The 27,592-nt window shown below is 39.5% G+C and overlaps 1 long non-coding RNA gene and 1 pseudogene across 1 annotated transcript; both read right to left on the bottom strand.

Annotated features, from left to right (window-relative positions):
* Positions 1-26,144, bottom strand: LOC140630539 (uncharacterized). The gene is made up of 3 exons (XR_012028275.1): positions 25,959-26,144; positions 5,714-5,829; positions 1-284 (listed from the first exon to the last, which is right to left on the bottom strand). It is a non-coding gene; the product is annotated as an uncharacterized lncRNA (long non-coding RNA).
* LOC140624261 (ubiquitin-like FUBI-ribosomal protein eS30 fusion protein) lies at positions 15,964-16,429 on the bottom strand (annotated as a pseudogene).
* Positions 26,145-27,592: the final 1,448 nt, after the last annotated feature.

The raw sequence follows: 27,592 nt of genomic DNA on the forward strand, positions 1-27,592 counted from the left end.
TGTATACCAACAATAGACATTTATTTAAAGCAAATTCTTGATTATGTAAAGGAGGAAAAAATATCCTTTCCTTTTACTTGTTAAAAACAAGACAGCAGGGTCACCTGGGTGGCTCAGTTGATTAAGCTTCTGACTCTTGATATTGGCTTAGGTCATGATCTCAGGGTCATGAGATTGAGCCCTGCATTGGGCTCCACTGTGAACTTGAAGTCTGCTTAAGATTCTCTCTCTCCTTCTGTCTGCGCCCTGCCCCCTGCTCATACATGCTCTCTCTCTTCATCTCTCTAAAAACAAAATAAAATAAAAAAGCATTAAAAACAAGACAACAGGTGCAAAATGGAGTTGCTTATGCTAAGTCCATGTCCAAGCTGAGACTTAATTAGAGTTTCAGCTTTTCCAGAAATTGAACTTCAAACTGATCAGGAATTACTTGATCAGTACTAGTTAGGCCATCTGGCTGATAGACCCTTGGCAATCCCCTAGAAGAAAAGGACCTTGCAATAAGCAACCTGCTTTTCTGCCTGTATAACACCCTTGTTCCTGCTCCCTTCTGCCTATAAATGTCATGTGTTGCATACAGCTCCTTGTACTCCTTTTTATCTGCTAGATTGGATGCTGCTCAATTTATGAATCATTGAATAAACCCAATAAGATCTTAAAAATTTACTCAGTTGAATTCTTTTTTAAACATACCCTTTTAAATTCTTGGCTAGGGCACTTATAGCAAAAAAACAGATTAATAAGAAAAGGCATAAAAATTTATTTAATATAAGTTTTGTGTAGCATGAGAGTCTTCACAAGGAAATGAAGACCTGAGGAAGTGGTTATGCCTGAGTGTTTTTATGCCAGGTTTGATGACGAGTGGAAAGTTGTGGAAAAGTGTGATAGAAGGGGAAACTAAGCAAGGCCTGTTCATTCTGATTCCTCCCCCCCTTTCATCTTCAGAGATAAGGTTGTTCCTTTCCTCTGGGTATAAGGAGGGCACCTCTCACATGAGAGTTTCATGACCTATTTCAGGGAGAAGGTCAGAAAGCCCTTCCTGAACCTCTCATTTCTCAAATTCCTTCAGATTCAAATGCTCTATATGCCAAGATGCCATTTGTGGGAGTGGGTTTTGTGTCTCAAATCCTGTTGATAAACATTGTGTAAAAATTCTCCTCCAGCATACATTGATTTTACAAACTATGTGTTGATTTTATTGTTTACCCTCTCACAGAATTAACTATTTGAGTATTATTTTGTAGCTGCTCATAAAGTCTTAATCCCTCTTAGTGTAAGGAACAGCATAACTCCAGAGACTGATAATCTAACATTTTAAGAGTTTTTCTCATAAGGCCAATACATTTGTCCTGAGTTACCATCAATTGCATGAGTAAACTTACACTTACATGATAATTTAGGTCCTTTAGTCATTTTTCTGTCATCCTAAACAATATTTCCCAGATCCAAGACATGGCCATAATCTAGTAGCAAAAGCTTCTTGTGAGGGACCCTTGGAATAGTACAGATCATTTGCAGTGTCCATGGAGATAGTTGTTCTAAGTCTTAAGGACCAACTTAACCAAACTCTACACCAGATCTTCTGGACTCACTTCTCACCTAGGCCCTGACTCTCTGGCTTCCATGTTTCTCTGTGTTGCCCACTTTTAGCAAGCAGCCTGCTAAGTCAGTTTAGCCAGAACTCCCCACCCTTGGTATCTGATTGGCTTGGATATCTGATGGTGTTCCTCACCATCACTTCCAGGCAATGTTTGATCACCCTGGCTTGCCTTCAGCAAGACTCCTATTAGGTCAGTATAGTCAGAACCCCCCCACCCTGCCCTGACCCCTGATGCTTCCTCTTGGCAATTTTCCATCCCATGACCTCCCCCACCCCACCCCACTCCTTGGTTACCAATTTCCATCATTCCTTGTTGTGTTTGGAGCTGAGCCCAATCTCTTCCCCCACTGCAAGACCGCCTTTGAAGAGGTCTCTAACACCTATCAGCATGATCTTGAATAAAGTCTTATGGTTCCTTATGGTCCCTTATGGTTCTCTAAGTGTCATGAACAATTTTTTTCTTGAATAGTATCAAGATTAATATTATTAGTTCCTTTTACTTTAGCATTATCAACAATTATTCATGACAATGGTCCCAACCTCATTTTGCTGATAATAGGTTGTTGGACTTGTATGTCCAGACCGTGTCTCTCCTGGGAATACAATATGGAGCTGATCAGAAACATGTAATCGTGGAAACCATTTCAAAAGAAATAGCCATGTTCCAAATAACATGTTTGTTTCTAGTAAATTTTTTTTTAAGATTTATTTATTTATTCATGAGAGACAGAGGGAGAGGCAGAGACACAGACAGAGGGAGAAGTAGGCTCCCCACATGGAGCCCGGTGTGGGACTCGATCCCGGATCTCAGGATCACAACCTGAGCTGAAGACAGAGAGTTAACCACTGAATACCCAGGTGTCCCTGTTTCTAATAAATTGTGAGTATTAAAGTAATTGAGATAATCACTACTGTGAATAAGACAGCAGGGCTGTTTATGATCATAATAATAATTTCACTAGAAAAGTTCTTTTCTTTAAAAAAAAAAAAAAGCTCTTTTTTATGGAGCTCAGTACCAATATCAGTGATTTTAGAAAACTTGTTTCAAGTCCTTGTGGGAACCTCAGTCCTTTCTTTCTGAAATGCTGACTTAACATTAGAAGCATAAATCAAACTGGATTTTTCTTTCACTTTGATAGCCACATCTAAACTCTTGAAAGGGTTCCTCCCAGTGTGGCGAGAGGCATCTGTCCTCTGGAACACCTTTATGTACATGAAATCCTCCAGCAGAGAGGGGTGGTAGACCTCCTCCAATGGGTCCTTCCAGGTCCTGTGATGTCTCACACTTTCTAGGGAGAGAAGCCCTTTTAAGTATTGAACATGTTTATGAGACGATTCAACTAAACTGGGCACAGAATATGGTCTCAGACCCCAATGCATAGGCCTGTCAGACCTAAGTTCCTAAGTTCAAAGGGAGAGACACTGTGCTTTCCGGAAGGGTCACTCTCTTTTTTAACAAGGGTGGTGGTAAACCCTAGCCATTTCCACCTGGTAGACTCCTGAATGAAGTTTTCAGAATTGGATTCACCATCCACTCTAATTGTCCAAAGTGCGGAGAGAACAGGATGTATTCTAGCATGATTTGCATAACTCCTGAATGACAGTGGGCATCAGGCCACCCGCACATCCCCATACACCATAATGAGACAAAAATCTCTTACTTTCCACAGGTGTGAATTCTATGGGATTGAGCTGTCCCCAGTGCCTCCTATGCTTATGTTGGCAGTGGCCCAGAAAGAATTCTCCTGACAGCCCAGAGCATCTCCGATATATTTTGGATAATGTCATCTGTTTCGTAGTCATGGTAAGAGTCTAGTGCCTTTAAAATCCCTCTCAGATGATTGACTTGGATGATTTTGTTGATGGCACATTACTAACCAAGCAGAAGGGAAGTATGGTACAGGGATTATTTTTTAGTGGAATCCCAGAGACCAATTGAATGATTTTTAGCCCTTTTCTCAACATACCTGTCCATTTCCTTTCATGAAGCATGTCTTTGAAAATGAGTAGAAATTATTTGCATTAAAAATGGGATATCTGGGCAGCCTGGGTGGCTCAGTGGTTTAGTGCCACCTTCAGCCCAGGGCCTGATCCTGGAGACCCAGGATCGAGTCCCACGTTGGGCTCCCTGCATGGAGCCTTCTTCTCTCTCTGCCTCTCTCTCTCTCTCTTTCTCTCCCATGAATAAATAAATAAAATCTTTTAAAAAATGGGACATCTAAGGTTGGGGTCGACATTTTAACAGGGGCTTCAGCAGCTCTCTGAGCAAAATCATCTCCTTTAGAAGCTGACAACTGATTGCTGATATATGAGTTGCAAAGTCTCTGACAACTCCACTCTAATTTTCCATGAGATATTTTAGTTCCCAGCTTACTCAAGGATCCCCTATTTTTCCAAGTTTTCTCTGTTGCTTGACAGACCCTAAACAGATATCTACTATTAGCATGTAGGTTTGCTTAAGTGCTCAACTGAGAATCATGGTCCTAGTAACTGCTAGCAGCTAACTCAACTCATGTAGATTTAATTTCAGGCAAAGCCTAAACTTCTGAGGTTTGACGAGCAGCCATCACAGTACAGGAAGTCTTGTCTTGGCCATTTTTGTCTCTGAAAGTGACCCAACAGGAAACATGATCAAATCTGAATTTTGAAATGGAACGACCGATAAATTATATCAGGGCCTAATGTCCAACTCTTGCCATTGTACAGTACAGGCTGTCTGTTTGATCAGGTAAGAGAGTAGCAGGGTTTCCGAAGTCATGTCCCGCAAGCACAACATGGGAGTTGGGTTGTGTCACTTGCTCAGAGCTAATCTGATGACACACCTGCAATGCTGAGTCTTCCACATTTGAAAGATGGCATGAGACATGCTAAAAAGTCAGATGACCCAGAGAAAGGCTTGAGCCCTTTCAATAAGGGTGGCTGCTTCCACCACAGCTTGGAGGCATCCAGAAGAACTGAGAAATAATGCTATTGGTCTAGAGTCAAATGCCAGTTTTTGAGTTAAATTCTGCTAGCAGCCAGTGCCTTTTTTTCCATGGTAAGTCATGTGGAAGGGTTTTTCAAAATTTGGAATCCTCACCGCTTACAGCGGGACCACAGCCAATTTCAGTTGCTCAAAAGTGTCCTCCAGATTCTAAGGATCAAACACCAAGGTCCAGAGTATTATCAATCAGTTGGTCTATCAGAGGATTTGCCCACTCTGCAAAAGCTGGAATCCACTGTGGAAAATATCCTACTACTCCTCCAGATTGTCTAAGTTGTTGTTGTTATTGTTGTTGTTGTAGGCTATTTCATCTGCAAAATTGGCCAGCTCCTACATTCTAACACTTTGTGGACAAATGCTGTAAATATTTGACCCCAGTCTGGCAATATTGCAGTTCGTCTAGTGAGGCCTTATGTTCCTGTGAGGTGAGGAATTGTAAGAGGCCAAAGTATCAGTTTTGCATTACCCTTTAGTTTCTGAAGCTACCAGCAGATCATCCACATATAGATAATTATAGATCACTCAGCGAGACAGATTTCCCTAACACGGCTAGACAAGTAGGAGTCCTGAAACTCCTGAGGAATCCTTTGCTATAAACACATTGGACTCCTTCAAAGGTAAAAGCAAATGGGAATTTGAGCTCATTAGTTAGAGGGACATGGAAAAAAAAGAAAGAAAAGAGCAGAATGTAGAGAAAACCTTTGCAGGCGACAGAATCAAAGTCAGAAAAGTTGCAGGGTCAGGGACCACAGGGCTTAATGAAAGGACAAACTCATTCACCTCTCTAAGATCTGGTACAAATCCCTACAGGGGTCAACCCTTTATCTCAAGTTCACCTTCCTTGCCTGCTGGAAGTGTGGGCATATGACAGGGTGAGTGTCCCTTTTAAAAATGATGGCTTATTTTCTAATTTTTTAAATATCTGGTTTGATTTCGTCTGATTGAGCCCTTGAAAAAGGATATTGTTTTACACATGGCCAAGGCACATCCTTTTGGTAAGCTATTTTTATCAGTTATACATCTCCAATTAGACCAGTATCCTAATTCCCAAGGCCCCAAAGTAGTGCATGGATCTGTTTCAGCCCAGGTGCTTTTCCTGCATGGTGTGAGAGTGCCACTTTGTCACTCACCTTCTCTTTTAAAAGGCACAGGGTAACCGAGTCAGCCTTTTGTCTGGGGAGCTCCACAAACACTGCATCGGAGCACAGAATATGGTAGGCTTCCACATGCACAGCGGGCATTTCCCCTGTGGGTTTACAGGGGAATTGGGAAAAAAAAGTAAGAACGCCTGTTCCTCAGTCAGGGAGGGACCACAGAAAAAGAGGAACAGTGGAAAAGAACTCTTTTGTTATTGGGTGGAGTCTTTTAAAAAATGGTAATTAGGTCAACATGGTTTACAGCATTACTAAACCTTCTATGTCATACTGATTTTATCTACTCAGTTATCAACTACTGAGAGAAGAATGTTAAAGTCTTTAACTATAATGGTGGATTATTTATAAATATCAATATACTATATATAAATGGTGGTCTATTTCTCCAGGCAATTCTATCAATTTTTGCTGCATGTATTTTGAAGTCCTGTTATTTAGGTGTATGCACATTCAGGAATGTCATATCTTCTTTGAATGCAGGATTATGAATGTTTCTCTAGCATCCTGGCTAAAGTCCTTTTGTGATCTGCTTTGTCTGATACTGATACAGCTACTCCAGGTGTGTTTTATTTAGTGCTTGCCTGGTATGTCTTTTTCATTCTTTCACTTTCAACCAGCTGTGTCTTTATATTTAAACTGTGTTTCTTATAGAGAGGATATTTTGGGTCTTGCTTTTCTACCCAGTCTGATAATATCTGCCTTTTGTTTGCATTATTTAAGCCATTTACATTTAAAGTAATTATTACCATGGGGCATCTGGGTGGCTTACTTGGTTGGGCTTCCAGCTCTTGGTTTTGGCTCAGATCATGATCAAGGGTGGAGAGTCTGAGCCTGAAGCCAGCCTCCATGCTCAGCACAGTCCACTTGAGTTGCTTTGCCCCTGCCCCTCCCCCTGCTCGCACACACACACACACACACACTCTCTTTCTGAAATAAATAAACTCTTAAAAAAATAAAATAATTATTAATGTTGGGGCCAGGCGGGAAGGGAAACTCCTCAAGATGGCGGATACGCCAAAATGGCTGAGGTTCCTGTCACCACCTCCACTTGGGACGACAGCTTGAGCAGACCCTTACACCTCTCCTTTGGACTTCCCCAACCGAACCCAATGCCCTTCAAACCCCAGAGGAGGAAGTCACCTTTGACTGGTCGAATTGCAATCCTTCCTTTGCCAACCAATAGGAAACCGTTCTGCCTTACAACGTTATGTAAACCCCTACCACCTTGTCTTGGCGCGACTTCCTCGACTCGGTCTCTTTCCCCCGTGAGTCGTGGAACCTCGCCCGAGGGTGCCTGCAATAAAATCTGTTCTTGGACCCTCGCTTGCCTTGGTGGTCTCATTTCCATCTAGTTACTAAAAAGACTTAACAATTAATAGGATGTACTTTTGTGTGGTTGTCTTTGTTTCCTTTGCTTAGGGTTTATTGAGTCTGAATCTGTTGGTTTCCGTCAAGTTTGGAAAATTTCAGGACGTTATTATTTAAAGTTTTTTTCTGCCTCTTCTCATTCTAAGACCTCAGTGACATATACAGTAGACCATTTGATATTGTCCCACAAGCCCCTGATGTTCTTTTCTACCCCCTCTTTTCATTCTGCCTCGATATTTTCCTCTCTGATCTTTATAATATCTACTCTGCTGGAAATTACATCTAGTCTTTGTTTTTAAAATGTCTTCTGTTTAACTCCTGATCCTCTGCATTCTTGAGCACACAGAGCATATTTATGATAACTTTTTTCTATGTCTTTTTCTATTAATTCCATCATCTCTGTCACTTAGAGATCTGATTCTACTGATAGATTTTCCCTTGATTATGGGTAATGTCTTTCTGCTTCCTGCTTCTCTCCATGCCTATATAGTTAACACAAAATTTACCATTGTAACCATTTTCTAAGTGTGCAGTTCAGTGGCATTGTGTACATTCACATTATTGTGTCACTATCACCACCATTCAAACTCTAAAGCTGAAACTCTGTCCCCCTTAAAAAATAACTCTCCCCAGCCCATGAAACCACCACTCTACTTTTCTGTCTCTATGAATTTGACTACTCTGGGGACCTCATATGAGTGGAATCATATATTTGTCCTCTTCTGACATGCTTATTCTATTTAGCATAACATCCTTAAGGTTCATCCAAGTTATAGCCCATGACAGGATTTTTCCCCTTTTTGAGTAAGGACTACTAATTTATTTTTAAAGATATTTATCTATCTATCTATCTATCTATCTATCTATCTATTTATTTATTTATTTATGAGAGCATGGGGGGAGGGGCAAACAGAGAGGGACAAATAGACTCCCTGTTGAGCATGGAGCCTGATCCTGATCCTAGGACCCTGAGATCACAGCCCAAAAGCTGAAGTTAGGTGTTTAACCAACTGAGCCACCCAGGCATCCATGGCCTACTGATTTTTAATTGAATACTGGACATTGTGACTTTTACATTGTCAGGTCCCAAATGTCATTGAATTCCTTCATAAACTGTGGGATTTTCTGCTAACAAACAGCTTGAAAGGACCAAATGGATCCCTAGTAGCTTAGCTGTGTTCCAGAACAAAGTACAACAGCCTTTCAAGGAAGACAATATCTAGTCCCATGTATTACAAGCCCTTTCCATGCTGGATCTCTTCCCAGCCCTGCATGAGTGCCAGTAATTATTCAGTCTACAAATTCCAAATCAGATTTCTGGGGAAAAAAAAAAAAAAACCTCCACAAAACCTGCTTAGGTGCACTAAGTAAAAGGCCAATTCAAAATACTGTATTGGTATCAGTGAAGACTCAAGGGACCATGAATCTAGAAACACAGTCTAATTCACTCATTTCTATTATAATAAATTATATTTATGCTCCCAACATAATGTAGACTCTACTAAGATATTTATTCCTCATATAGACATCAGGTTTTATTCTACAGTATTCTAACATCCTGTACAACCTGAGTAATTGTTAGATTTATCCAAATATTTAAAACTACCACCACTCCAGTCAATCATGTGTCCTCAAAAGGACATCCAGGGGTGGCTGGGTGGCTCAGTTAGTTAAGCATTCAACTCTTGGTTTCAGCTCAGGTCATGATCTCAGGGTCATGAGATCAAGCTGCATGTGGAGCTCTGCACAAGAGCTTGAGATTCTTTCTTCTCCCTCTCCTTCCTGCTCTGCTCCTTCTTTTGCGCACATTCTCTCTTTAAAAATAAATAAAATCCTTTTTTTTTTCAAAAAAAAAAAAGGTCATCCAGAAGCTCGTAAAACAAAAGAAACACAGATTATTCTTAAAAACTTCCAGAAGGGATTATTGGTGCCCTTTCCCTGGATAGTCCACAAAATACAACTCCCACAAAGGGAATCAAATAACTAGAAAAGGTGTGCAAACTTCTCTAACCTTCACAGAAGTCATCAAAGATGACACTTCTGTTCTAAATACTTAACAAATGAATCTAAATGCATTAGCTGAAGTAGTCATGGCAATCGTATAGCCTTTGACTCACTCTTAGCCAGCCAGGGGGGTGCTAATGCTATAGCACATCTTGTCACACATACATAAGTGTTATGGGGCATATGGAATGGTCTGTGATTAAAGCTAAAAAAAAAAAAAATGGACCCGACTCTGAAACAGATCCATCAAATTGTGGGACCTATTCAATTTGAGACCCCTTTCAAGCATTGATAGTCATTTTGTGTTCCTTGCCTATTTTACAGTTGATGTATATATCCCATCCAGAGTTTTAAATGGACTACTGAGCAGTCATTGTCACCTCAGGTGATCCGACAACTCATCCTACAACAGAAAGAAAAACAGAGATTAACCTTGGGTCAGCTACAGAGTATGTGTAATGCACATGCTTCTGTTCTTAATCAACATCTTGACAAAAGTAAGAATCTAGACATCATGAATTAATGTCCTGCAGCCTGACGTCATCTGTCCTTGGCCAAAAGAGAAACTGAGAGGGAAAAAAGCAGTGCCTGACATCTGGAATTGATCTAATATTCATAGCTACATCTCAATGTGATCATGAGCATGTCTGAGGCTCACAGCCAGGCCATTTTGTTCTGTTGGACATATGAAACTTCAAAGACTATCAGCCTCAGAGGTTACTCTGAGACCAGGGTAAAATGAAACAAAACAAAGGCGCTTCATAATTTGGTCTAAGAACAGATGCAAATAAGGTCACTGTGCCATCCACAAAGTGCCCAGTGGTAAGACTGGTCCTTGCTTTCTAATAGCATTTGATCTGGAACAAATCCCTGGCTTCCTTGGACCCTTCAAATCATCCACCTACTGCCCAAATCCTGTAATAGGTTGCCATGGTGTACATTCTCCTTCCTACCAGCCAGTAAAAAACCCAACTTGGTCAACTACATGTATGTTCCATGTTCCTGAAGGGCTGAAGGACATTGAGAAATTGAATATAGCCAAGAGCACAAGCGCTGTGGAGTGGGCTTGGCCAGGGTTCTGGCTGTGCTCCTTACCTGCTGTGTACCCTTGTTCTGCACACTATTTCTCCCCAGACTCAGTTTCCCCATATTCAAATAGAAGCATTCTATTTCAAAGGGGGCTGGTGTGAGGAATCATAAAAAGAGGCCAAAACCTAACAAAAAGATAACAAATGTTACCATTTTTACTCCTTACTCTCATAAATGATTCCAACCACAACTCAAGATTTGGGCTTCAGAAATGCGAATCTTCCCAGGGGACCAAATTAATTCAGGCCCTGTAAGAGGACTGTGGTGGGCCAGGAGCCCCACTGTCTGCCCTCAGCCCTGCCCACTGCCCCTGGTCCCTGCTACTTCTTCCTTGGCGTGAGCTGGGTAGAGTGGGTCAGCTGGCAGCTCGTTCCAGGCAGTGGAGGTAGGGCAGGCTGTGCTGGCCACAAGTCTTAAGGGTTTACCAACGGCTACTTGCCAGGCCGGGCCCCATGTGCCACAGCCACCACCGTGGCTCCTTTGGCCACCTAAATGGGCCAGGCTAGCCCAGGACAGACTCAGCCGCCAGATGTGGGAGAGGAGCTCACAGACCTGTTCCCCTTCCATCTCTTGTGGAACTCAGCCAGCCTCCCCACCCTTCCTCTCACACCTACTGTGGATGAAAGTATTGCCATTAGCTTTAATGTCTATATGATCAACTCCTTCTGGAATCTACAGATTATCCACTAATTACACAAGGACGCAACTTTTTTTTTTTTTAAAGGAACAGGTGGGCAGACCCCACCTTCTTCCAGGGGCTAAACCCTGTCTGTAACCCATCTTCCCTCAGCAGAAGAGAGAGAGTCACACCAGAGGCTTCCTCCTTTCCCAGCCCCGTTATCCTTTACTTGTGACCCAGTGATGAAATGCAAGTCACAATTCACCCAGCACCCTTTAACACTTTTTTCAGTTAAAAATTTTTTTATTTATTTTTCCTGTGGTAAGATATACATAAAATTTACCATTTTAGCTGAGTGAAGTAAGTCAGTCGGAGAAGGACAAACATTATGTTCTCATTCATTTGGGGAATATAAATAATAGTGAAAGGGAATATAAGGGAAGGGAGAAGAAATGTGTGGGAAATATCAGAAAGGGAGACAGAACGTAAAGACTGCTAACTCTGGGAAACGAACTAGGGGTGGTAGAAGAGGAGGAGGGCGGGGGGTGGGAGTGAATGGGTGACGGGCACTGGGGGTTATTCTGTATGTTAGTAAATTGAACACCAATAAAAAATAAATTAAAAAAATTTACCATTTTAATTATTTTTCAGTGTACAGATTCTGTGGCATGAGGTACGTTCATATTGTTGTGCAGCCCTCACCACCATCTGTCCCCAGAACTTTCTTCACTATCTCAAACTGAAACTTCAGACCCATTAAATCATCTTCTCATCTCTCTCTCCTCACTGCCCCTGGTAACCACTATCTTACTGTCTGTCTTTATGAATTTGACTATTCTAGGTGACTCATATAAGGGGAATCAAACAGTATTGGCTCTTTTGTGTCTGGCTTATTTTATTTAGTATACTTTTCTCAAGGTTCATCCATGTTGTAGCATGTATCAAAATTTAAATCCTGTTATGGCCTAATAATATTCCATTGTATGTATATACCCTATTTGTTTCTCCACCTTTTGGCTGCTGGCATAATGCTGCTATGAACATGGTGTATAGTTACGTCTTTAAGTGCCTGCCTTCATTTCTTTTGGTTATATAATCAAAAGCAGAGTTTCTGGATCATACCTCAATTTTATATTTAATATTCTGAACCACCATACTGTCTTCCATAGTAGCTACAGTACTCTCCATTCCCACCAGCAGGGCACAAGGGTTACAGTGCCACATTCCACATCCTTGGCAACACTGTTGTTTTGTTTAATAATGGTCATTCTAATGGATGTGAAATGATGTTTCATTGTGGTCTTTTCTTTTTTTAAGACGTTATTTATTTATTTGAGAGAGTGAGACAGAGAGAGCACATGCAGGTTGAGGGTGCAGAGGGAGAAGCAGACTCCTGGCTGAGCAGGGAGCCTGATACGAGGCTCAATTCCGAGACTATGCGATCATGACCTGAGCCAAAGGCAGATGCTTAAACTGTGAGCCACCCAGGTGCCCCTCATTGTGGTCTTGATTTGCATTCCCCTAATGATTAATGATGTTGAGAATCTTTACATAGGTTTATTAGCCATTTCCATATCTTCTTTGGAGAAGTCTCTATTCAAATTCTTTGTTTTTTTTTTTTTTTAATCAGATCATTTGCATTTTTTGTTGAATTTTAGGAGTTCTTTGTATATTATGGATACTAGACTTTTATCAAATACATGATTTTCAAATATTTTTTCTTATACTATAGGTTGTTCTTTCACTTTTTTTTTAAAGAGAGGGAGAGAGAGCCATGGGAAGGGGCAAAGGGAGAGGGAGAGGGAGAATCCCAAGGAGGCTTCATGCTCAGCACAGAGCTCAAGGCGGGGCTTGATCTGACAACCTTAAGATCATGACCTGAGGGATGCCTGGGTGGCTCAGTAGTTGAGCATCTGCCTTTGGCTCAGGGTGTGATCCTGGAGTTCCAGAATGGAGTCCCGCATTGGGCTCCCTGCAGGGAACCTGTTTCTCCCTCTGTGTGTGTCTCTGCCCCTCTCTTTCTGTCTCTCTTGAAAAAATAAATAAAATCTTAAAAAAAAATAAAAGTGATCATGACCTGATCCAAAATCAAGAGTTAGATGCCTAACCTACTGGGCCCCCCAGGCACCCCTGTCCATTTCACTTTCGAAATGGTGTCCTTTGATGCACAGACATTTGTAATTTTAATGGAGTCCAATTTATCTGTTTTTCTTTTGTTGCTTGTGCTTTTGGCATTACATATGGGAATCCATTGCTAAATCCAAATTCATGAAAATTTATGTCTGTTTTCTCCTAAACATTTTATGGTTTTAGCTCTTAAATTTTGATCATCAACTTAAATCTTAATTTGTGAATCAGTTAAGGGAAAAGAGAAGATTAAATATGCATTTATGTAATTTTTTATGATTACAAATTCCTTTATCAGTTCTCTCTCTTTCTCCCTGTGTGTACAAATTTTCATCTGAGTTTAGTTGCTTTCAGCCTGAAGAACACTCTTTGTATGTCTTTGAGATGGATCTGTTAGCAATGATTCTTTCATTTTTTAAATTTTCTGGGAGTATCTTTACTTTGTCTTCCTTCTTGAAAGATAGTTTTTAGGGATACCTGGGTGGCTCAGTTGGTTTAGTGTCCAACTGGTGATTTCAGTTCAGCTCATGATCTCAGGGTCATGAGATTGAGCCTTGCATTGGGCTCTGAGCTAGCCATGGAGCCTGCTTAAGGTTCTCTCTCTCCCTCTACCCCTCCCCTGACTAATGTGCACTCTCTCTTCTCTCTAAAATAAATAAGTAAACTAAAAAAAAAGGTAGTTTTTAGTTTTGCTGGATATAAGAATCTTGGTTGACAATTTTTTTTTTCTTTCAGCACTTCGAGTATGTTATCTCACTGCCTTCTGGCCTCCATTATTTCTGATGAGAAGTTATATCAGAGTTCCTTGTATGTGATGAGTCATTCTCTGACTGTTCTCAAGGTTTCCCCTTGGTCCTTAAGCATTTTTACTGGTTTGTCTGACTGTGGATCTCTTTGTACTTATCTTATTTGGAGTTCATTGAGCTTCTTGGATATGAAGATTAATGCTTTCTGGCAAATTAGGGACTTTTTTTTTTTTTAAGTCATTATTTTTTTGTTCCTTTCTCCTTTCTTCAGGCACTCCCATTATATGTATGTTGGTGTACTTAAGCATATCCCATACTTCTTGAAGGGTCTGTTTATTTCTATTGTTTATTTCTATCCGTTCTATCTTCCTCTTTGTTCTTCAGTTGCATAATCTCTATTGCTCTATCTTCAAGTTTGCTGGTTCTTTATTCTGCTAGTTCATATCATATTAGCTGTTGAGCCCCTCTAATCAAATTTTCATTTTGTTCATTGTACTTTTTTTTTTAAGATTTATTTATTTGAGAGAGAGAGAGAGAGAGAGAGAACATGCATGCATGCGTGCATGCACATAAGCTCATGGAGGGAGGGGCAGAGGGAGAGAGAAAATCCTGAAGCAGACTCCACAATGAGCACAGAGCTGGATGCAGGGATCAATCTCAAGACCTCAAGATTATGACCTGAGCCAAAACCAAGAATCAGCTGCTCACCTGATTGGACCGCCCAGGCCCCCTGCTCATTGTATTTTTAACTCCAGAATTTCCCATTTGATTCATATATATATATATATATATATTTTTTTTTTTTTTTTTTCTGTTTCTTTGCTCTTATTCCCTATTTGGTGAGCCGTTTCTCCAAACCTTTCTTTACTTCTTTGAGCTTCCTGGAAGTTAGTTTATTGAAAATAAATTTTGGAAGTTTTCAGCCTATATTTTTTCAAATATCTTTTTGCTCCTTTCTCAACTCTGCATTTCATGTTGTTCCAAAGTTCTTTGAGATTTTGTTCATTTTTTTCATTCTTGTTTTCTCCCTTTTCTTCAGCTTCCATAATTTCTCTCAATCTGGGCAGCCCCAGTGGTGCAGCAGTTTAGCACCGACTGCAGCCCAGGGTGTGATCCTGGAGACCCAGGATCGAGTCCCACATCGGGCTTCCTGCATGGAGCCTGCTTCTCCCTCTGCCTGTGTCTCTGCCTCTCTCTCGCTGTCTCTGAATGAATAAATAAATAAATCTTTAAAAAAAAATTTCTCTCAATCTATCTTTCAGATCATTAACTCTCCTACCAGTTCAAATATACTATTGAGTCCATGTAATGAAATTTTTTTTCCTTAGAGAAAGGGAGTGAATATGAGCAGTGGGGAGGGACAGAAGAGGAGGGAGAGAGAATTTAAGCAGGTTCCATGCCCAGTGTGGAGACAACACTGGGCTCTATCTCACAACCCTGAGATCATGATCTGAGCTGAAATCAAGAGTCAGATGCTTAACTGACCAAGCCACCCAGGTGACCCTTAATCTCACTTGTTGGATTTCCAACCTTAGAATCTTTCTTCAGTTTTTTTGGGGTTTTTTGTTTGTTTGTTTTAGATTTTATTTATTTATTCATGAAAGACACAGAGAGAGAGGCAGAGACATAGGCAGAAGGAGAAGCAGACTCCCTGTGGAGAGCCTGATTTGGGACTTGATCCTGGATCCTGGGATCATGACCTGAGCCGAAGGCAGTTGCTCAACCCCTGAGCCACCCAGGTGTCCCTCTCTTCAGTTTTTTTGAAAATAATTTCTATCTTAATTGTTTCACAATATATGTTAAGGCAAGTCATTCTGCTATACACACTAAACTTATATGGTGCTGTGTATCAATTATAACTAAAAAAAAAAACCCTGGAAAAATCACAAAAAAATAAATTATTGACAGCAAGATTTTTAAAAAATTTCTCACTTCGGGGATCCCTGGGTGGCTCATCGGTTTGGCGCCTGCCCTTGGCCCAGGGCGCGATCCTGGAGTCCTGGGATTGAGTCCCGCGTCAGGCTCCCGGCATGGAGCCTGCTTCTCCTCCTCCTGTGTCTCTGCCTCTTTCTCTCTCTCTCTGTGTCTATCATAAATAAAAATAAATAAATAAATCTTTAAAAAAATTCTCACTTCACTGATATTTTTTATTTGATGCAACATTGTCATCATACTTCCTTTACTTCTTTAATCATTAACTTTTTAGCTACAAGAACTTTTTCTTTTAACTGAACTAAGTGGCCTTATTGGGGAAAGCCAGAATTACAATGGACTTAAGAGTTGGCATCGGAGCCCTTCCTCTTGCCAAAGGTAGACACAACATTGACAAAGCACCACTTGTACTGCATCGACCACATGGCTCAGCCTGTCTTCTTCATTTTTTCCTGTTTGGCTATCTTGGGAATCTGCCCTCTTACCTTCCCAGCATAAGCCAGGGAACCATAGCACCAAGCACACAGCTGGCTAATTCCAGGATGGTCAGAGCCTCCACTCCACACCCACCTAGTGTAGCCTTGTCTCTAGGGCTGTGACTGCCAGGAGCACAATTTGATCTTCTGGAGTGATGCCCTTCAGTGAGGCTACATGAGCCTTGATCTGGGCCACTGTCTCCTGGCTGGTCACCTTGAGGGTGTGGCACAGGCCAAGAGCTGCCTTTTGGTGACTGAACTGTGGCCACCACAGCACAATGAACATATTTATAATTATTACTTTGAAGTCCTTTTCTATTAAATCCAACATCTTGTCACTCTCACAGGCAGTTTTTCTTGCCTCCTTTTTTTTGCTGTATGGGTCATACTTTCTTGTTTTCTTGGCTCATAATATTTTTGTTGGAAGCTAAAAATTTTAGATAATCTATTGGAACAATACCAGGTACTACTCTTCCCTCCTCTGAGGCTTTTTATCATCATTTGCTTGTTTATTTTTTAGTTACTAGCTGGATTTTTTTTTTTTTTATAGTGTATTGTGTCCTCCTCACCACACACACAGCATTAAGCCTCTTCTCTTGCTCCTCAGAAATATGCAGCTTTGGATAGACCCACAATCACCCTGGCATGACAGTTGTGTAGGTAGGAATTTCTTCCCCTTTTTCCTAACCCCATCTAGCTGTTAAATTTACTAAATTTTGGCTGATTGCTCTATTGTTTTCAACAATATCTTTAGGGCATACATTGTTCTACAAACTGATCCAATCAAATTTGGGCTCCACTGAAAGAATAGTTTCCAGTGTTTGACATTTATTCTGACCTTGGGAGGGCTCCTCCTACATGTTCCCCAGTTCTTGCTTCCAAACTAGCCAGCCTATAGTTTAGCCTAAATCTCCATTAAATTCATTAACCTCCACCTAATTGTCTTCCCACACAATTTCCACTGTTCTTGAGAGCATGGTGAGGTTTGAACTTCTCCATGCTTTGTTGCAAGTCAGTTTGACGCAAGCTGGCTGGGTTCAAGGACCCAAAGGGGGTCCCACAGGACTAGTCAAGAGGATCCTTGGCTTCACACAGGATAGAAATCAAATGTGAGCTGAGAAGTGAGAGCAGAGGTTTTTTTTAAATTTTTTTTTAATTTATTTATGATAGTCACAGAGAGAGAGAGAGAGAGAGGCAGAGGCAGAGACACAGGCAGAGGGAGAAGCAGGCTCCATGCACCGGGAGCCCGATGTGGGATTCGATCCCGGGTCTCCAGGATCACGCCCTGGGCCAAAGGCAGGCGCCAAACTGCTGCACCACCCAGGGATCCCTGAGAGCAGAGTTTATTGAAGACATAGAGTGAGATACAGACAGAATGTCTAGGAGACTTGGAAAGGAAAAAAGGATGAGTCTTGTCTTTGCTTGGGGTATGGGTTTTGTTTCTTTGTTTTGTTTTGTTGTTTTTGAGGATTGTGGTCCAGTGCACATGTCTTCTCAGGCATTTAGGAACAAAGACAAGTGTTTAGGTATCCTTCATCAGTCACTCATATCCTGGAACCAGGGGTCTTGGTGAATCAGTGGTCTTAGAAAACATTCATGATGAACCCACTTATCGTGGAAAACTTCAAAAAAATAATTAACTCCTTGACTTTTGCAAGGAGAACATACACTATCTGTTCTATAAGGCAGGGGTGTAGGTCCTAGCAAGAATAGAAGCAGGAAAAGTGGCGTGGCCGGGGGGTGGGGGTGGGGAGTAATCTTTCATGAGATCCCTTTAACTTCTCTGCCTCAAGTTTATTTGAGAGGAGAACAGGAGCTGCCAGTTTTATGATCTGCCCTCCCAAATCTATTGACCAGAGGTCTGGAAGTTAAGGGTAGGCACAATGGTCCTTTAATCTCTGAGTGACACTTCCACTCAAGGAGCTGTTTGGGAGGACAAGAGACTTGTCCTTTCAGTTTCCCTCCCTCGACATGGAACCACTGCTTCATGAGCTGAGAAAAGGGTGTTTGGTGCTCCATTATTTTCAGTATACTATGCCCAAGGTAGAACCCTCATTCCATGGGTAGAATCTGGACAGAAGAAGGCAGCCCCCAACTCTTGACTACATTCATATGCAACTTAACCTCAGGAATAGGTAGCTAGCTGGAGGCAGGATGAGAAAAACTGGTCTTACACCTCTTGGGAAGAGAGCCCTCTAGCTGGGATTTAGGGGTAGAAGGACTCTGTTCTTGGTCCATGGCAAGAAAGCCCTGTATTCTTGGCTGCATCTGGAATAGAGTCTCTGAGTTGGGAGGGAAAGAGAGTGTGGTCTTGGTTCAAACACCGTAGACTCGCATTTCTTGCCATATGTTCATAGGTTTTCTTGAATATATATTTCTTCATTTGCTGTTTGCCCTTAGAATCATTTTCATAGGCTTTGAATTGTTGGTTTTTTTATTGTTAAGTAATGTTCACCAATTTCACTGGGGAGTGGGTCAGTAGGGCTTCTCATTCTGTCATGCTAGAAGTTGATACTTTAACTTCTTTAAGCATGGTTTCTATTAAAAATATTTGTAATGGCTACTTTGAGGTCTTGTTTGCTAAATATGATATCTGGTGTCTTTCACAGACAATTTCTGTTGCCTGTCTTTTTTTCTGTGTAAGGAGGTCACTTTCTTACTTGCTTGTATATCTTGTTAATAAAGAAATTTAATGAAATTTGCACATTTAAGGTAATACATTGCATTAATTCTGCATGAGGATTCTCTCCCTCTTCTCTGTGGCTTATTTTAATTTTTTTGCTTGTTTATTTGTTTTGTGACTTGGCTAGTCTATTTTAGTGAAGTCTATTCCCTCCATCCTGCCTGCTGCAGTGCATAGCATTTGGTGTCACTCCTCTGAGGGCTCAGTATTGAGGGGGTGTGCAGTCACCCTGGAGTGGCAGTGCTCATGTTCATTATCTATGCCCTTGATCTCTCTGTTTAGCTCTGTGACTCATATTGTATTATACCCAGCCCTTAGGGCTCTACTAATTATCAGGTGATTGCTGTATTGTTTTTGACAATGTCCTGGGGCACAAATCACTCAGCAGTCTAATCTAATAAAATTCTGGTGGGTTAATTTCTGAGGTTGGTCTCTGTGGCTTGTTCTGACCCCAGGAGGGCTCTTCCTAGTTGTTTCTTTGCATAGTTCTCTCTGGCTAATAAGCTGGCTGGCCTATGGTTTAGTTTGTTGCCCTAAATTAAGAGGAGCTATTGTTTTTGAGAGTGTTTTATGATTGATCTTTCCCACTATTTCAAATAAAGTCAATTACTTTATGGATAGCTTTGGAACTCTTTTCTTATGATCTGCTTTTTCCCTTGGGCAAGGTCTCCGAAGTACTACTGGGTTTTGGGTAGGTGGTAGATGAGGGTGTTCTCTGCATGCCTCTCTCATTATGGAGCCTTTGCCTTACAAGCAAGCTGGACAGAGGTGATCAGGACCCTTGCTCTCTTGGCTTGCATGTCTAGGTTAGAGCCAAGGTTAGAGCCTTTATCCTGTTGGTGAGGACTGCGTGGAAGAAAAGAGGTCCTGACTTTTCATTCATACTCATTAGGAAATTTAGCCACTTCAACTTGAAGTTAGAGAGAGGAGCAATGCTTGTGACCCAACCCTCCTTATGAGATAAGGTAACCCTTGATTGGGAGCTGAGGAGAGAGGAAACCCTGTATTCTTGGCTACATACCTGGAGTGGAATTTTTATCAAGGTGAGATATGAAAGGGGAAGGAGAAGAAACCATCTGTGGCTCAAATGCTGTTCTTTCTGAATTCTAGGGGATTTTCTTTTCTCTCCCTTTTTTCTTTAAGATTTATTTTATTTATTTATTTATTTATGATAGAGAGAGAGAGAGGCAGAGACACAGGCAGAGGGAGAAACAGGCTCCATGCCTGGAGCCCCATGCGGGACTCAATCTCGGGACTCCAGGATCTTGCCCTGGGCCAAAGGCAGGCGCCAAACCACTGAGCCACCCAAGGACCCCCCGGATTTTTTTTTATTGTATATACATAACATCAAATTTGTCCTTTTAATTATTGTTTAGTATACATTGCAATGGCATTAAGTACATTCACATTGTTGTACAACCATCATCACCACCCATCTCCAGAATGTTTCATCATCCCAAACTAAAACTCTGTATTCTGTAGATAATAACTTCCTGTCCCCCCCTTCCCTGGTCCCTGGTAAAAATAATTGCGTTTTCAGTTTGTGTGAATTTGTCGAATCACACGAAATTGATCCTTTGCACCTGGGTTATTTCACCTAGCATAATGTTTTCAATATTCATTTATATTATAGCATGTAGGAGAATTTTGTTCCTTTTTATTTTTTGAAGAATTTTTATTTATTCATTTGAGAGAGAGCTTCTGTAGGTTGCTTTTTCACACTGTTGATGATATCCTTTGATGCACAAAAGCTTTACATTTTTATGAAGTCAAACTTATGTTTTTTCTTTTATTGCTTGTACTTTGGGTATTAAAGCCAATAAATTATTGCCAAATCCAATGTTGTGAAGCTTTTTCTTTCTGTTTTCTTCTAAGAGTTTTATAGTTTTGTTATTATATCTAGGTTTTTACCCATTTTGAGCTAATTTTTGTATATAGTTTAAAAATTCAACCTCCTTTTTTTGCATGTGGATATGCAGTTGTCCCAGCACCATTTGTTGAAAAGATTGTCCATTTCCCATTGAATCATCCTGGCACCCTTGTTTAAAATCAGTTTGACTGTACCTATGAAACTTTGTTTCTGGTCTTTCTATTCTATTTGTCCATATGTCTTTATACCAGTGCCATGCTATTTAGTTCCTGTAGCTTTGAAGCGAGTTTGGAAATCAAGAAGTGTGAACTTCCGACTTTGTTCTTTTCTTTCAGTATTAGTTTATTTGGGGTTCCTTGAGATTCTGATATAAACTTTAGGATGGCTTTTTATATTTTCACAAAAAAATGTCATTCAGATTTTGATAGGGATTGCATTGAATCTTTGGATTGCTTTGGATGGTATTCACATCTTTATAGTAACTCTTCCAATCCATGAACATAGAATGTCTTTCCATTTATTATTGTCTTTTTTTATATCTTTAACAGTTTTTTGTAGTTTTCAGTGTACAACTCTTTTACTACTTTTGTTAAGTTTATTTCTAAGTATTTTATTCTTCTTGATACTATTGTAAATGGAATTGCTTTCTTAATTACCATTTCAGATTGTTCGTTGTTAGTGTGCAGAAATGCTACTGATTTTATGTGTTATTTTGTGTCCTTGATTTTGTTGACTTTGCCATATTAATTCTAACAGTATCTTTTTTTAAATTAGAGAGGTTTTTAACATATAAGACCATGTCATCTGAGAACAGAAATCATTATATTTCTTCCTTTCCAATTTAGATGCTTTTCATTTATTTATTACCTAATAACTCTGACTAGCACTTCTGATACTATGTCAAATAGAAGTGATAAAATTAGGCATCCTTGTCTTTTTCCTGACCTTAGGTAAAAAGCTTTCAATTTTTCACCATTGGCATATGATTTTTATTATTTGAGAAATTATGCTTCTATTCCTAGTATGTTGAGTATTTTTATCATGAATGGGTGCTGAATCTTGTCAAATACATTTTCTGCCTTAATTGTGATGGACATGTGTTTTTTCCTCCATTCTATTACTGTGATGTGTCACATTGATTGATTTTTATATGTTGAACCTATCTTGCATTCCAGAAATAAATCCCATTTGGTCTTGATATACCATCCTTGTAATATGCTGTTGGATTCCATTCACTGGTATTTTGTTGAGGATTTTTACATCAATATTCATCAAAGATATTGGTGTGTAGTTTCATTTTCTTGTAGTTTTTTCCACTGTCATCAGTATCAGAGTAATATTTGCCTCATAAATGAGTTAGGGAGTATTCCCACCTCTTCAGTTTTTGGAAGAGTTCGATGATTGGTATTAATTCTTGTTTAAATGTTTGGCAGAATTCACCAGTGAACTATCTGGTCCTGGGCTTTTTTTTGTTGTTGTTGTTTTTGGGAGGCTTTTGATTATTGAATCAGTCTTTTTACTAGTTATAGATCTCTTCAGATTTTCTATTTCTTTATGAAATATAAAGGTTATGCATTTCTATGGATATGTTCATTTCTTAGAGATTGTCTAATTTGTTGTTGTAGAATTGTCCATAGTACTTTCTTATGATCCTTTTAATTTATGCAAAATTGGTAGTGGTGTTCCCACTTTCATTTCCTGAATGAAATGTTTTTAATATTTGTATTTTTTCCTGAACATAGTTAAATATTTGTTAATTTTGTTGATCTTCTCAAAGAGCCAACTTTGGTCCCATTGATGTTATCTGTTTTTTTTTAATTTTTATTTATTTATGATAGTCACAGAGAGAGAGAGAGAGGTAGAGACATAGGCAGAGGGAGAAGCAGGCTCCATGCACCGGGAGCCCGACGTGGGACTCGATCCCGGGTCTCCAGGATCGCGCCCTGGGCCAAAGGCAGGCGCCAAACCGCTGCGCCACCCAGGGATCCGCTGTTTCTTTTTTTTTTTATCCTTTATTGTATTTGTGTTTAATTTTTACTATTTCCTTCCTTTTGCTAGCATTTGGCTTAATTTGTTCTTTTTTCCTTACTCCTTAAAGTAAGAATTTAGATTACTTATTTGAAAATTGTTTTCTTTTTTAATGTAAGCATTTACATCTATAAATTTCCCTATTTCCAGTGCTTTTGCTGCATTTTATAAGTTCTGGTATGTACTGTTTTCATGTTCATTTGTTTCAAGATATTTCTAAATTCTTTTATGGTTTCCTCTTTGATTCATTGATTGTTTAAGAGCATGTTGTTTGGGACACCTGAGTGGCTCAGTGGTTGAGGGCTTGTCTTTGGTCCTGGGTGAGATCCTGGAGTCCTGGGATCAAGTCCCGCATCGGGCTCCCTGCATGGAGACTGCTTCTCTGTCTTGTGTATCTGCCTCAATCTGTGTGTCTTTCATGAATGGATAAGTAAAATCTTTTTTTCTTAAAAATAATCTCTTAAGAGCATGTTGTTTAATTTCTATGTTTGTAAAACTTCATTTTCCTTCTATTGTTTGTTTATATTTTCATTCCATGTAATCAAAAATATGCATTGTATAATTTCAATCTTTTAAAATTTATTATGACTTGTTTTGTAGCTTAACATATGATCTTTCTTGAAAAATGTTTCCTGTGCACTTGAGAAAAATGTGTGCTCTGCTATTGTTGGGTAGAGTGTTCTGGATATGTCTGTTAGGTCTTATTGGTTTATAATTGCTTTTCAAATCCATATTTCCTACTTGATCTCTTTAATGGTTGTTATATCCATTGTTGAAAGTAGTATATTAAGATCTCAAACTATTATAGAACTGTTTGTTTCTCCCTTTGATTCTGTCAATATTTGCTTCATATGTTTTGGTTTTCTGATGTTTGGTGCACTTATGTTTATTATTGTTATATCTTCTTGATAAATTGATTCATATATCAACATATTATGTCCTTATTTGTCTCTAGGAACAGTTTTTTTATTTAAAGCCTGTTTTGTCTGATATTAGCATAGCCAACTCAGTTTCTTTTGGTCAGTATTTACATGGAATATCTTTTCTGTCCTCATATTTCCAGTTTTTGACTTGGGATATAAAGTGTGTAAGTGACAAATTATTTAATACTACACCTGAAACTAATACTACACTGTGTATATGTTAACTAACTGGAACTTAAAACTTGAAAATAAAATGAGTATTTTAGGAACAGTATATAATTGGATCTTTTAAAAAATCCATTCTGCCAATCTCTACTTTTTTATTGGTGAGTTTAGTCCATTTACGTTTAAAGTAATTACTGATAGGGAAAGATTTACTTTTTTCATTTTGTTATTTTTTTCTCTCAATGTGTTATAGTATGTTTTGTTCCTCATTTCTTATATTTCTGCCTTATTTTGTGTTTAGTTTTTTTTAGTGACACATTTAAATTTCCTTTTCATTTTTTGGTGTATATTCTATAGCTATTTTCTTTGTTTTTGCCAAGGGGATTACTTATAAAGTTATAACAATCTATTTTAATGTGACACCAACTTAAATTCAATTGCATACAAAAATTTCATTAAGGATATTATAAGGAAATCTCCACCCCCGCTCTTTATGTTATTGATATCACAACTTACATCTAATATACTTACACATCTTACAACTTATATACTGTGTACTCATTAACAGAGATTTATAACTATTTTTATGTATTTGTCTTTCAATTGCATAGAAAAGAAAAAAGTTATTATAATATGGAGTTTTAAAAATAATACTTAAAAATGATTTACTCATTTGAGAGAGACAGCACTAGTGGTCAGGACGGGCAGAGGCAGAGGGAGAAGCAGACTCCTCACTAATTAGGGAGCCTGACACAGGGCCCAATTCCAAGACCCTGAGATCATGACCTGAGCCAAAGGCAGATGACTAACTGACTGAGCCACCCAGACATCCTATAATATTGGTTTTTATATTTGCCCAGGTATTTGCCTTTACCAGAGATCTTTATATCTTTATATAGTTTCAAATTACTGTCTAGTGTTTTTTCATTTCAGCTAGAAGGACTCCTTTTAACATTTCTTGCAGTGAAGGGCTCATTCTAATGAAGTTCCTCAGCTTTTGTTTATCTGGGAATGTTATAATTTCTCCTTCATTTAAAAATTTTTAATTAAAAAAATTTAAACTGCAATAAAATACATGTAACAAAATTTACCATCTTAACCATTTTTAAAGATTTTATTTATTTTTAGAGAGAGAGAGAGCATGAGTGGGGAGAAGGGGAGATGGAGAGAATCTCCAGCAGATTCCCTGCTGAGTGTGGAGCCTTGTATGGGGCATGAGTTCATGACCTGAGCCAAAACCAAGAGTCAGTCACTCAACTGACTGAGCTACCCAGGCAGCCCTACCATCTTGACCATTTTAAGTGTACAGCTAGCTAGTCCTAATCACTCTCCTCTATTTTTGAAGGATGATTTTGCTGGGCACAGAATTCTCAGATGACAAAATTTCCCCTCTAGTACCTAAAATACACCAACTGTCCTGACTCCCATGATTACAGTGAGAAATTGACTGATAATCATACTTAGGATCACTAGAGCTTACAGCTTCCTAATTTGCTATTTTTCTCACCTACATAGACTTTTTAAACACAATATTTTAACATGTATTTCTTAAAATGAAGTAAGAGATCCCTGGGTGGCTCAGTTGGTTGAACACCAGACTCTTGGTTTTGGCTGAGGTCATGATCTCAGGGTTGTGAGATCAAGCCTTGGGTCAGGCTCTGTGCTCAGTGCCAAGTCTGTTTGTCCCTCTCTTTCCCCCTCTTCCCCTCCCCTGCTTATGTGTTCTCTTTCTCTAAAATAAATAATTAAAATCTTTTTTTAAATGACATAATGAACAACACCCTTTTATGGTGTTTCACGAGATGCTATGCTTGTTTGCTAATGTACTTAGTTCAGTTTAAAAGGCATCTAAGCATGTATTGTGGATGAATGAAGTACATAAATCACATACTCCTAAACATAGATTTTTCAAAGATGTATCACTATATTCATTCATCATGTGTCTATCTCTGTTAAAAACAGTGATTAATATGTATCACTGAAGAATGGAGTACATGAACTATACTCTCAAGACAGTGTTTCACATATAACACCATACTCATCTACTCATCCACTTGTCTCAGTTAAATTTATAGTTGAAACTTGTGTCCCATAAAAATAAAGTACTGGAACCATACAAGTGTTGTCATATACTTGCCAATTACTTCGTTAAACCCTGTGTTCAAGTACATATCATAAAATAACAGATTACCTGAACTGCACACTTCTCCATACAGCTTTTCACTGAGATAATACTATGCATATTCACATATTCCCATAGTTCCCTTAAGTAGTGTTTAATCATGTATTAGAGAATGAAGTACATGATCTATAAGCTTCCAAACACAGTGTCTCAGGGAGATTACACTGAACACATTCACCCTCATACTTAGTTTTGTAAAACACAGAGTGGAGTGATAGATCACAGAAGAATGGAATTCCATGAATCACAATGTTCTAAACCTACCATTTCACAGACATAACACTGTGTTCATTCATTCATGCACCTAGACAGGTGAAACTGAACCATAAAATACATGAATTGTGTCCTTTTGAACCTAGTTTTTTTTTAATATTTATTATTTATGATAGACATAGAGAGAGAGGCAGAGACACAGGAGGAGGGAGAAGCAGGCTCCATGCCAGGAGCCTGACGCGGGACTCAATCCCGGGACTCCAGGATTGCGCCCTGGGCCAAAGGCAGGTGCTAAACCACTGAGCCACCCAGGGATCCCCGAACCTAGTTTTTAATATAGAAAACAATACTCATGAACTCATGCAACCAGCTCAGTTAAACAGATTTGCATTTGACAATCTAGACACTGTGTTTAAACATTTCCATAGAAGAATGAGTTACCATACCACATGCTTTTAAACACAGTTTTTCACAGAGATGATACTATGTGCCTTCACACACATGCTCAGCACTGTTAGACACAGTGTGAAACTATAGCCAAAGAACATATTGTAATCACCACACACATCTCAACCCCAAGTTACTCACAAATTAATCCTGTAAACAGACTTTAATCATGTCACAGAAGGATAAGGTACATATTCACATATTTCTAAATGATGTGTTTCACATAGATAACACTATGCTTGTTCACACACACACCTAGATCAGTTAAACACAGAGTTCAAACATTTAACACTAGAGGGTGAAATACATGGACTGCACCCTTTTATACACAGTGCTTCACAGAGATAGCAAGAAACTTATTCACTCACACACCTAGCTCGACTTTACAAAGTTTTAAAACATGGGTAACCAATGAATGAATTACAGTAATTCTATACTGTAAAAAAAAGTACTCATTTTTTTTAAGATTTTGTTTATTTATTCATGAAAGACACAGAGAGAGAAAGGCAGAGACGTAGGCAGAGGGAGAAGGAGGCTCCAGGCAGGGAGCCCAATGTGGGACTTGATCCTGAGACCGCAGAGCATACCCTGAGCCAGGGGCAGGTGCTCAACCGCTGAGCCACCCAGGCGTCCCTGTACTCATTTACTTGAGAGAGAGAGAGAGAGAGAAAGTACTCAGGTGGGGAGAGGCAGAGGGACAGGGAGGGAGAAATCCAAGCAGATTCTAAGCTGAGTGCAGAGCCCCACGCAGGGCTCAATCTCATGACCCTGAGATCACGACCCTGAGCCAAAACCATGAGTTGGATATTTAACCAACTGTACCACCCAGAAATCCCCTGAACTGTGCACTTCTGAAGACAATATTTCTCCGAGATAACACTGAGCTTCTTTTTTGCACTTAACTCTGCTCAATGCAGTATTTGGGGTTTTTTTAAAAAGATTTTTACATTTTTTCATTTGAGAGAGAGAACACCCAAGAACAT

The sequence above is a fragment of the Canis lupus genome, chromosome 3, assembly GCF_048164855.1.
Source record: "Canis lupus baileyi chromosome 3, mCanLup2.hap1, whole genome shotgun sequence".
Classification (NCBI taxonomy): Eukaryota; Metazoa; Chordata; class Mammalia; order Carnivora; family Canidae; genus Canis; species Canis lupus.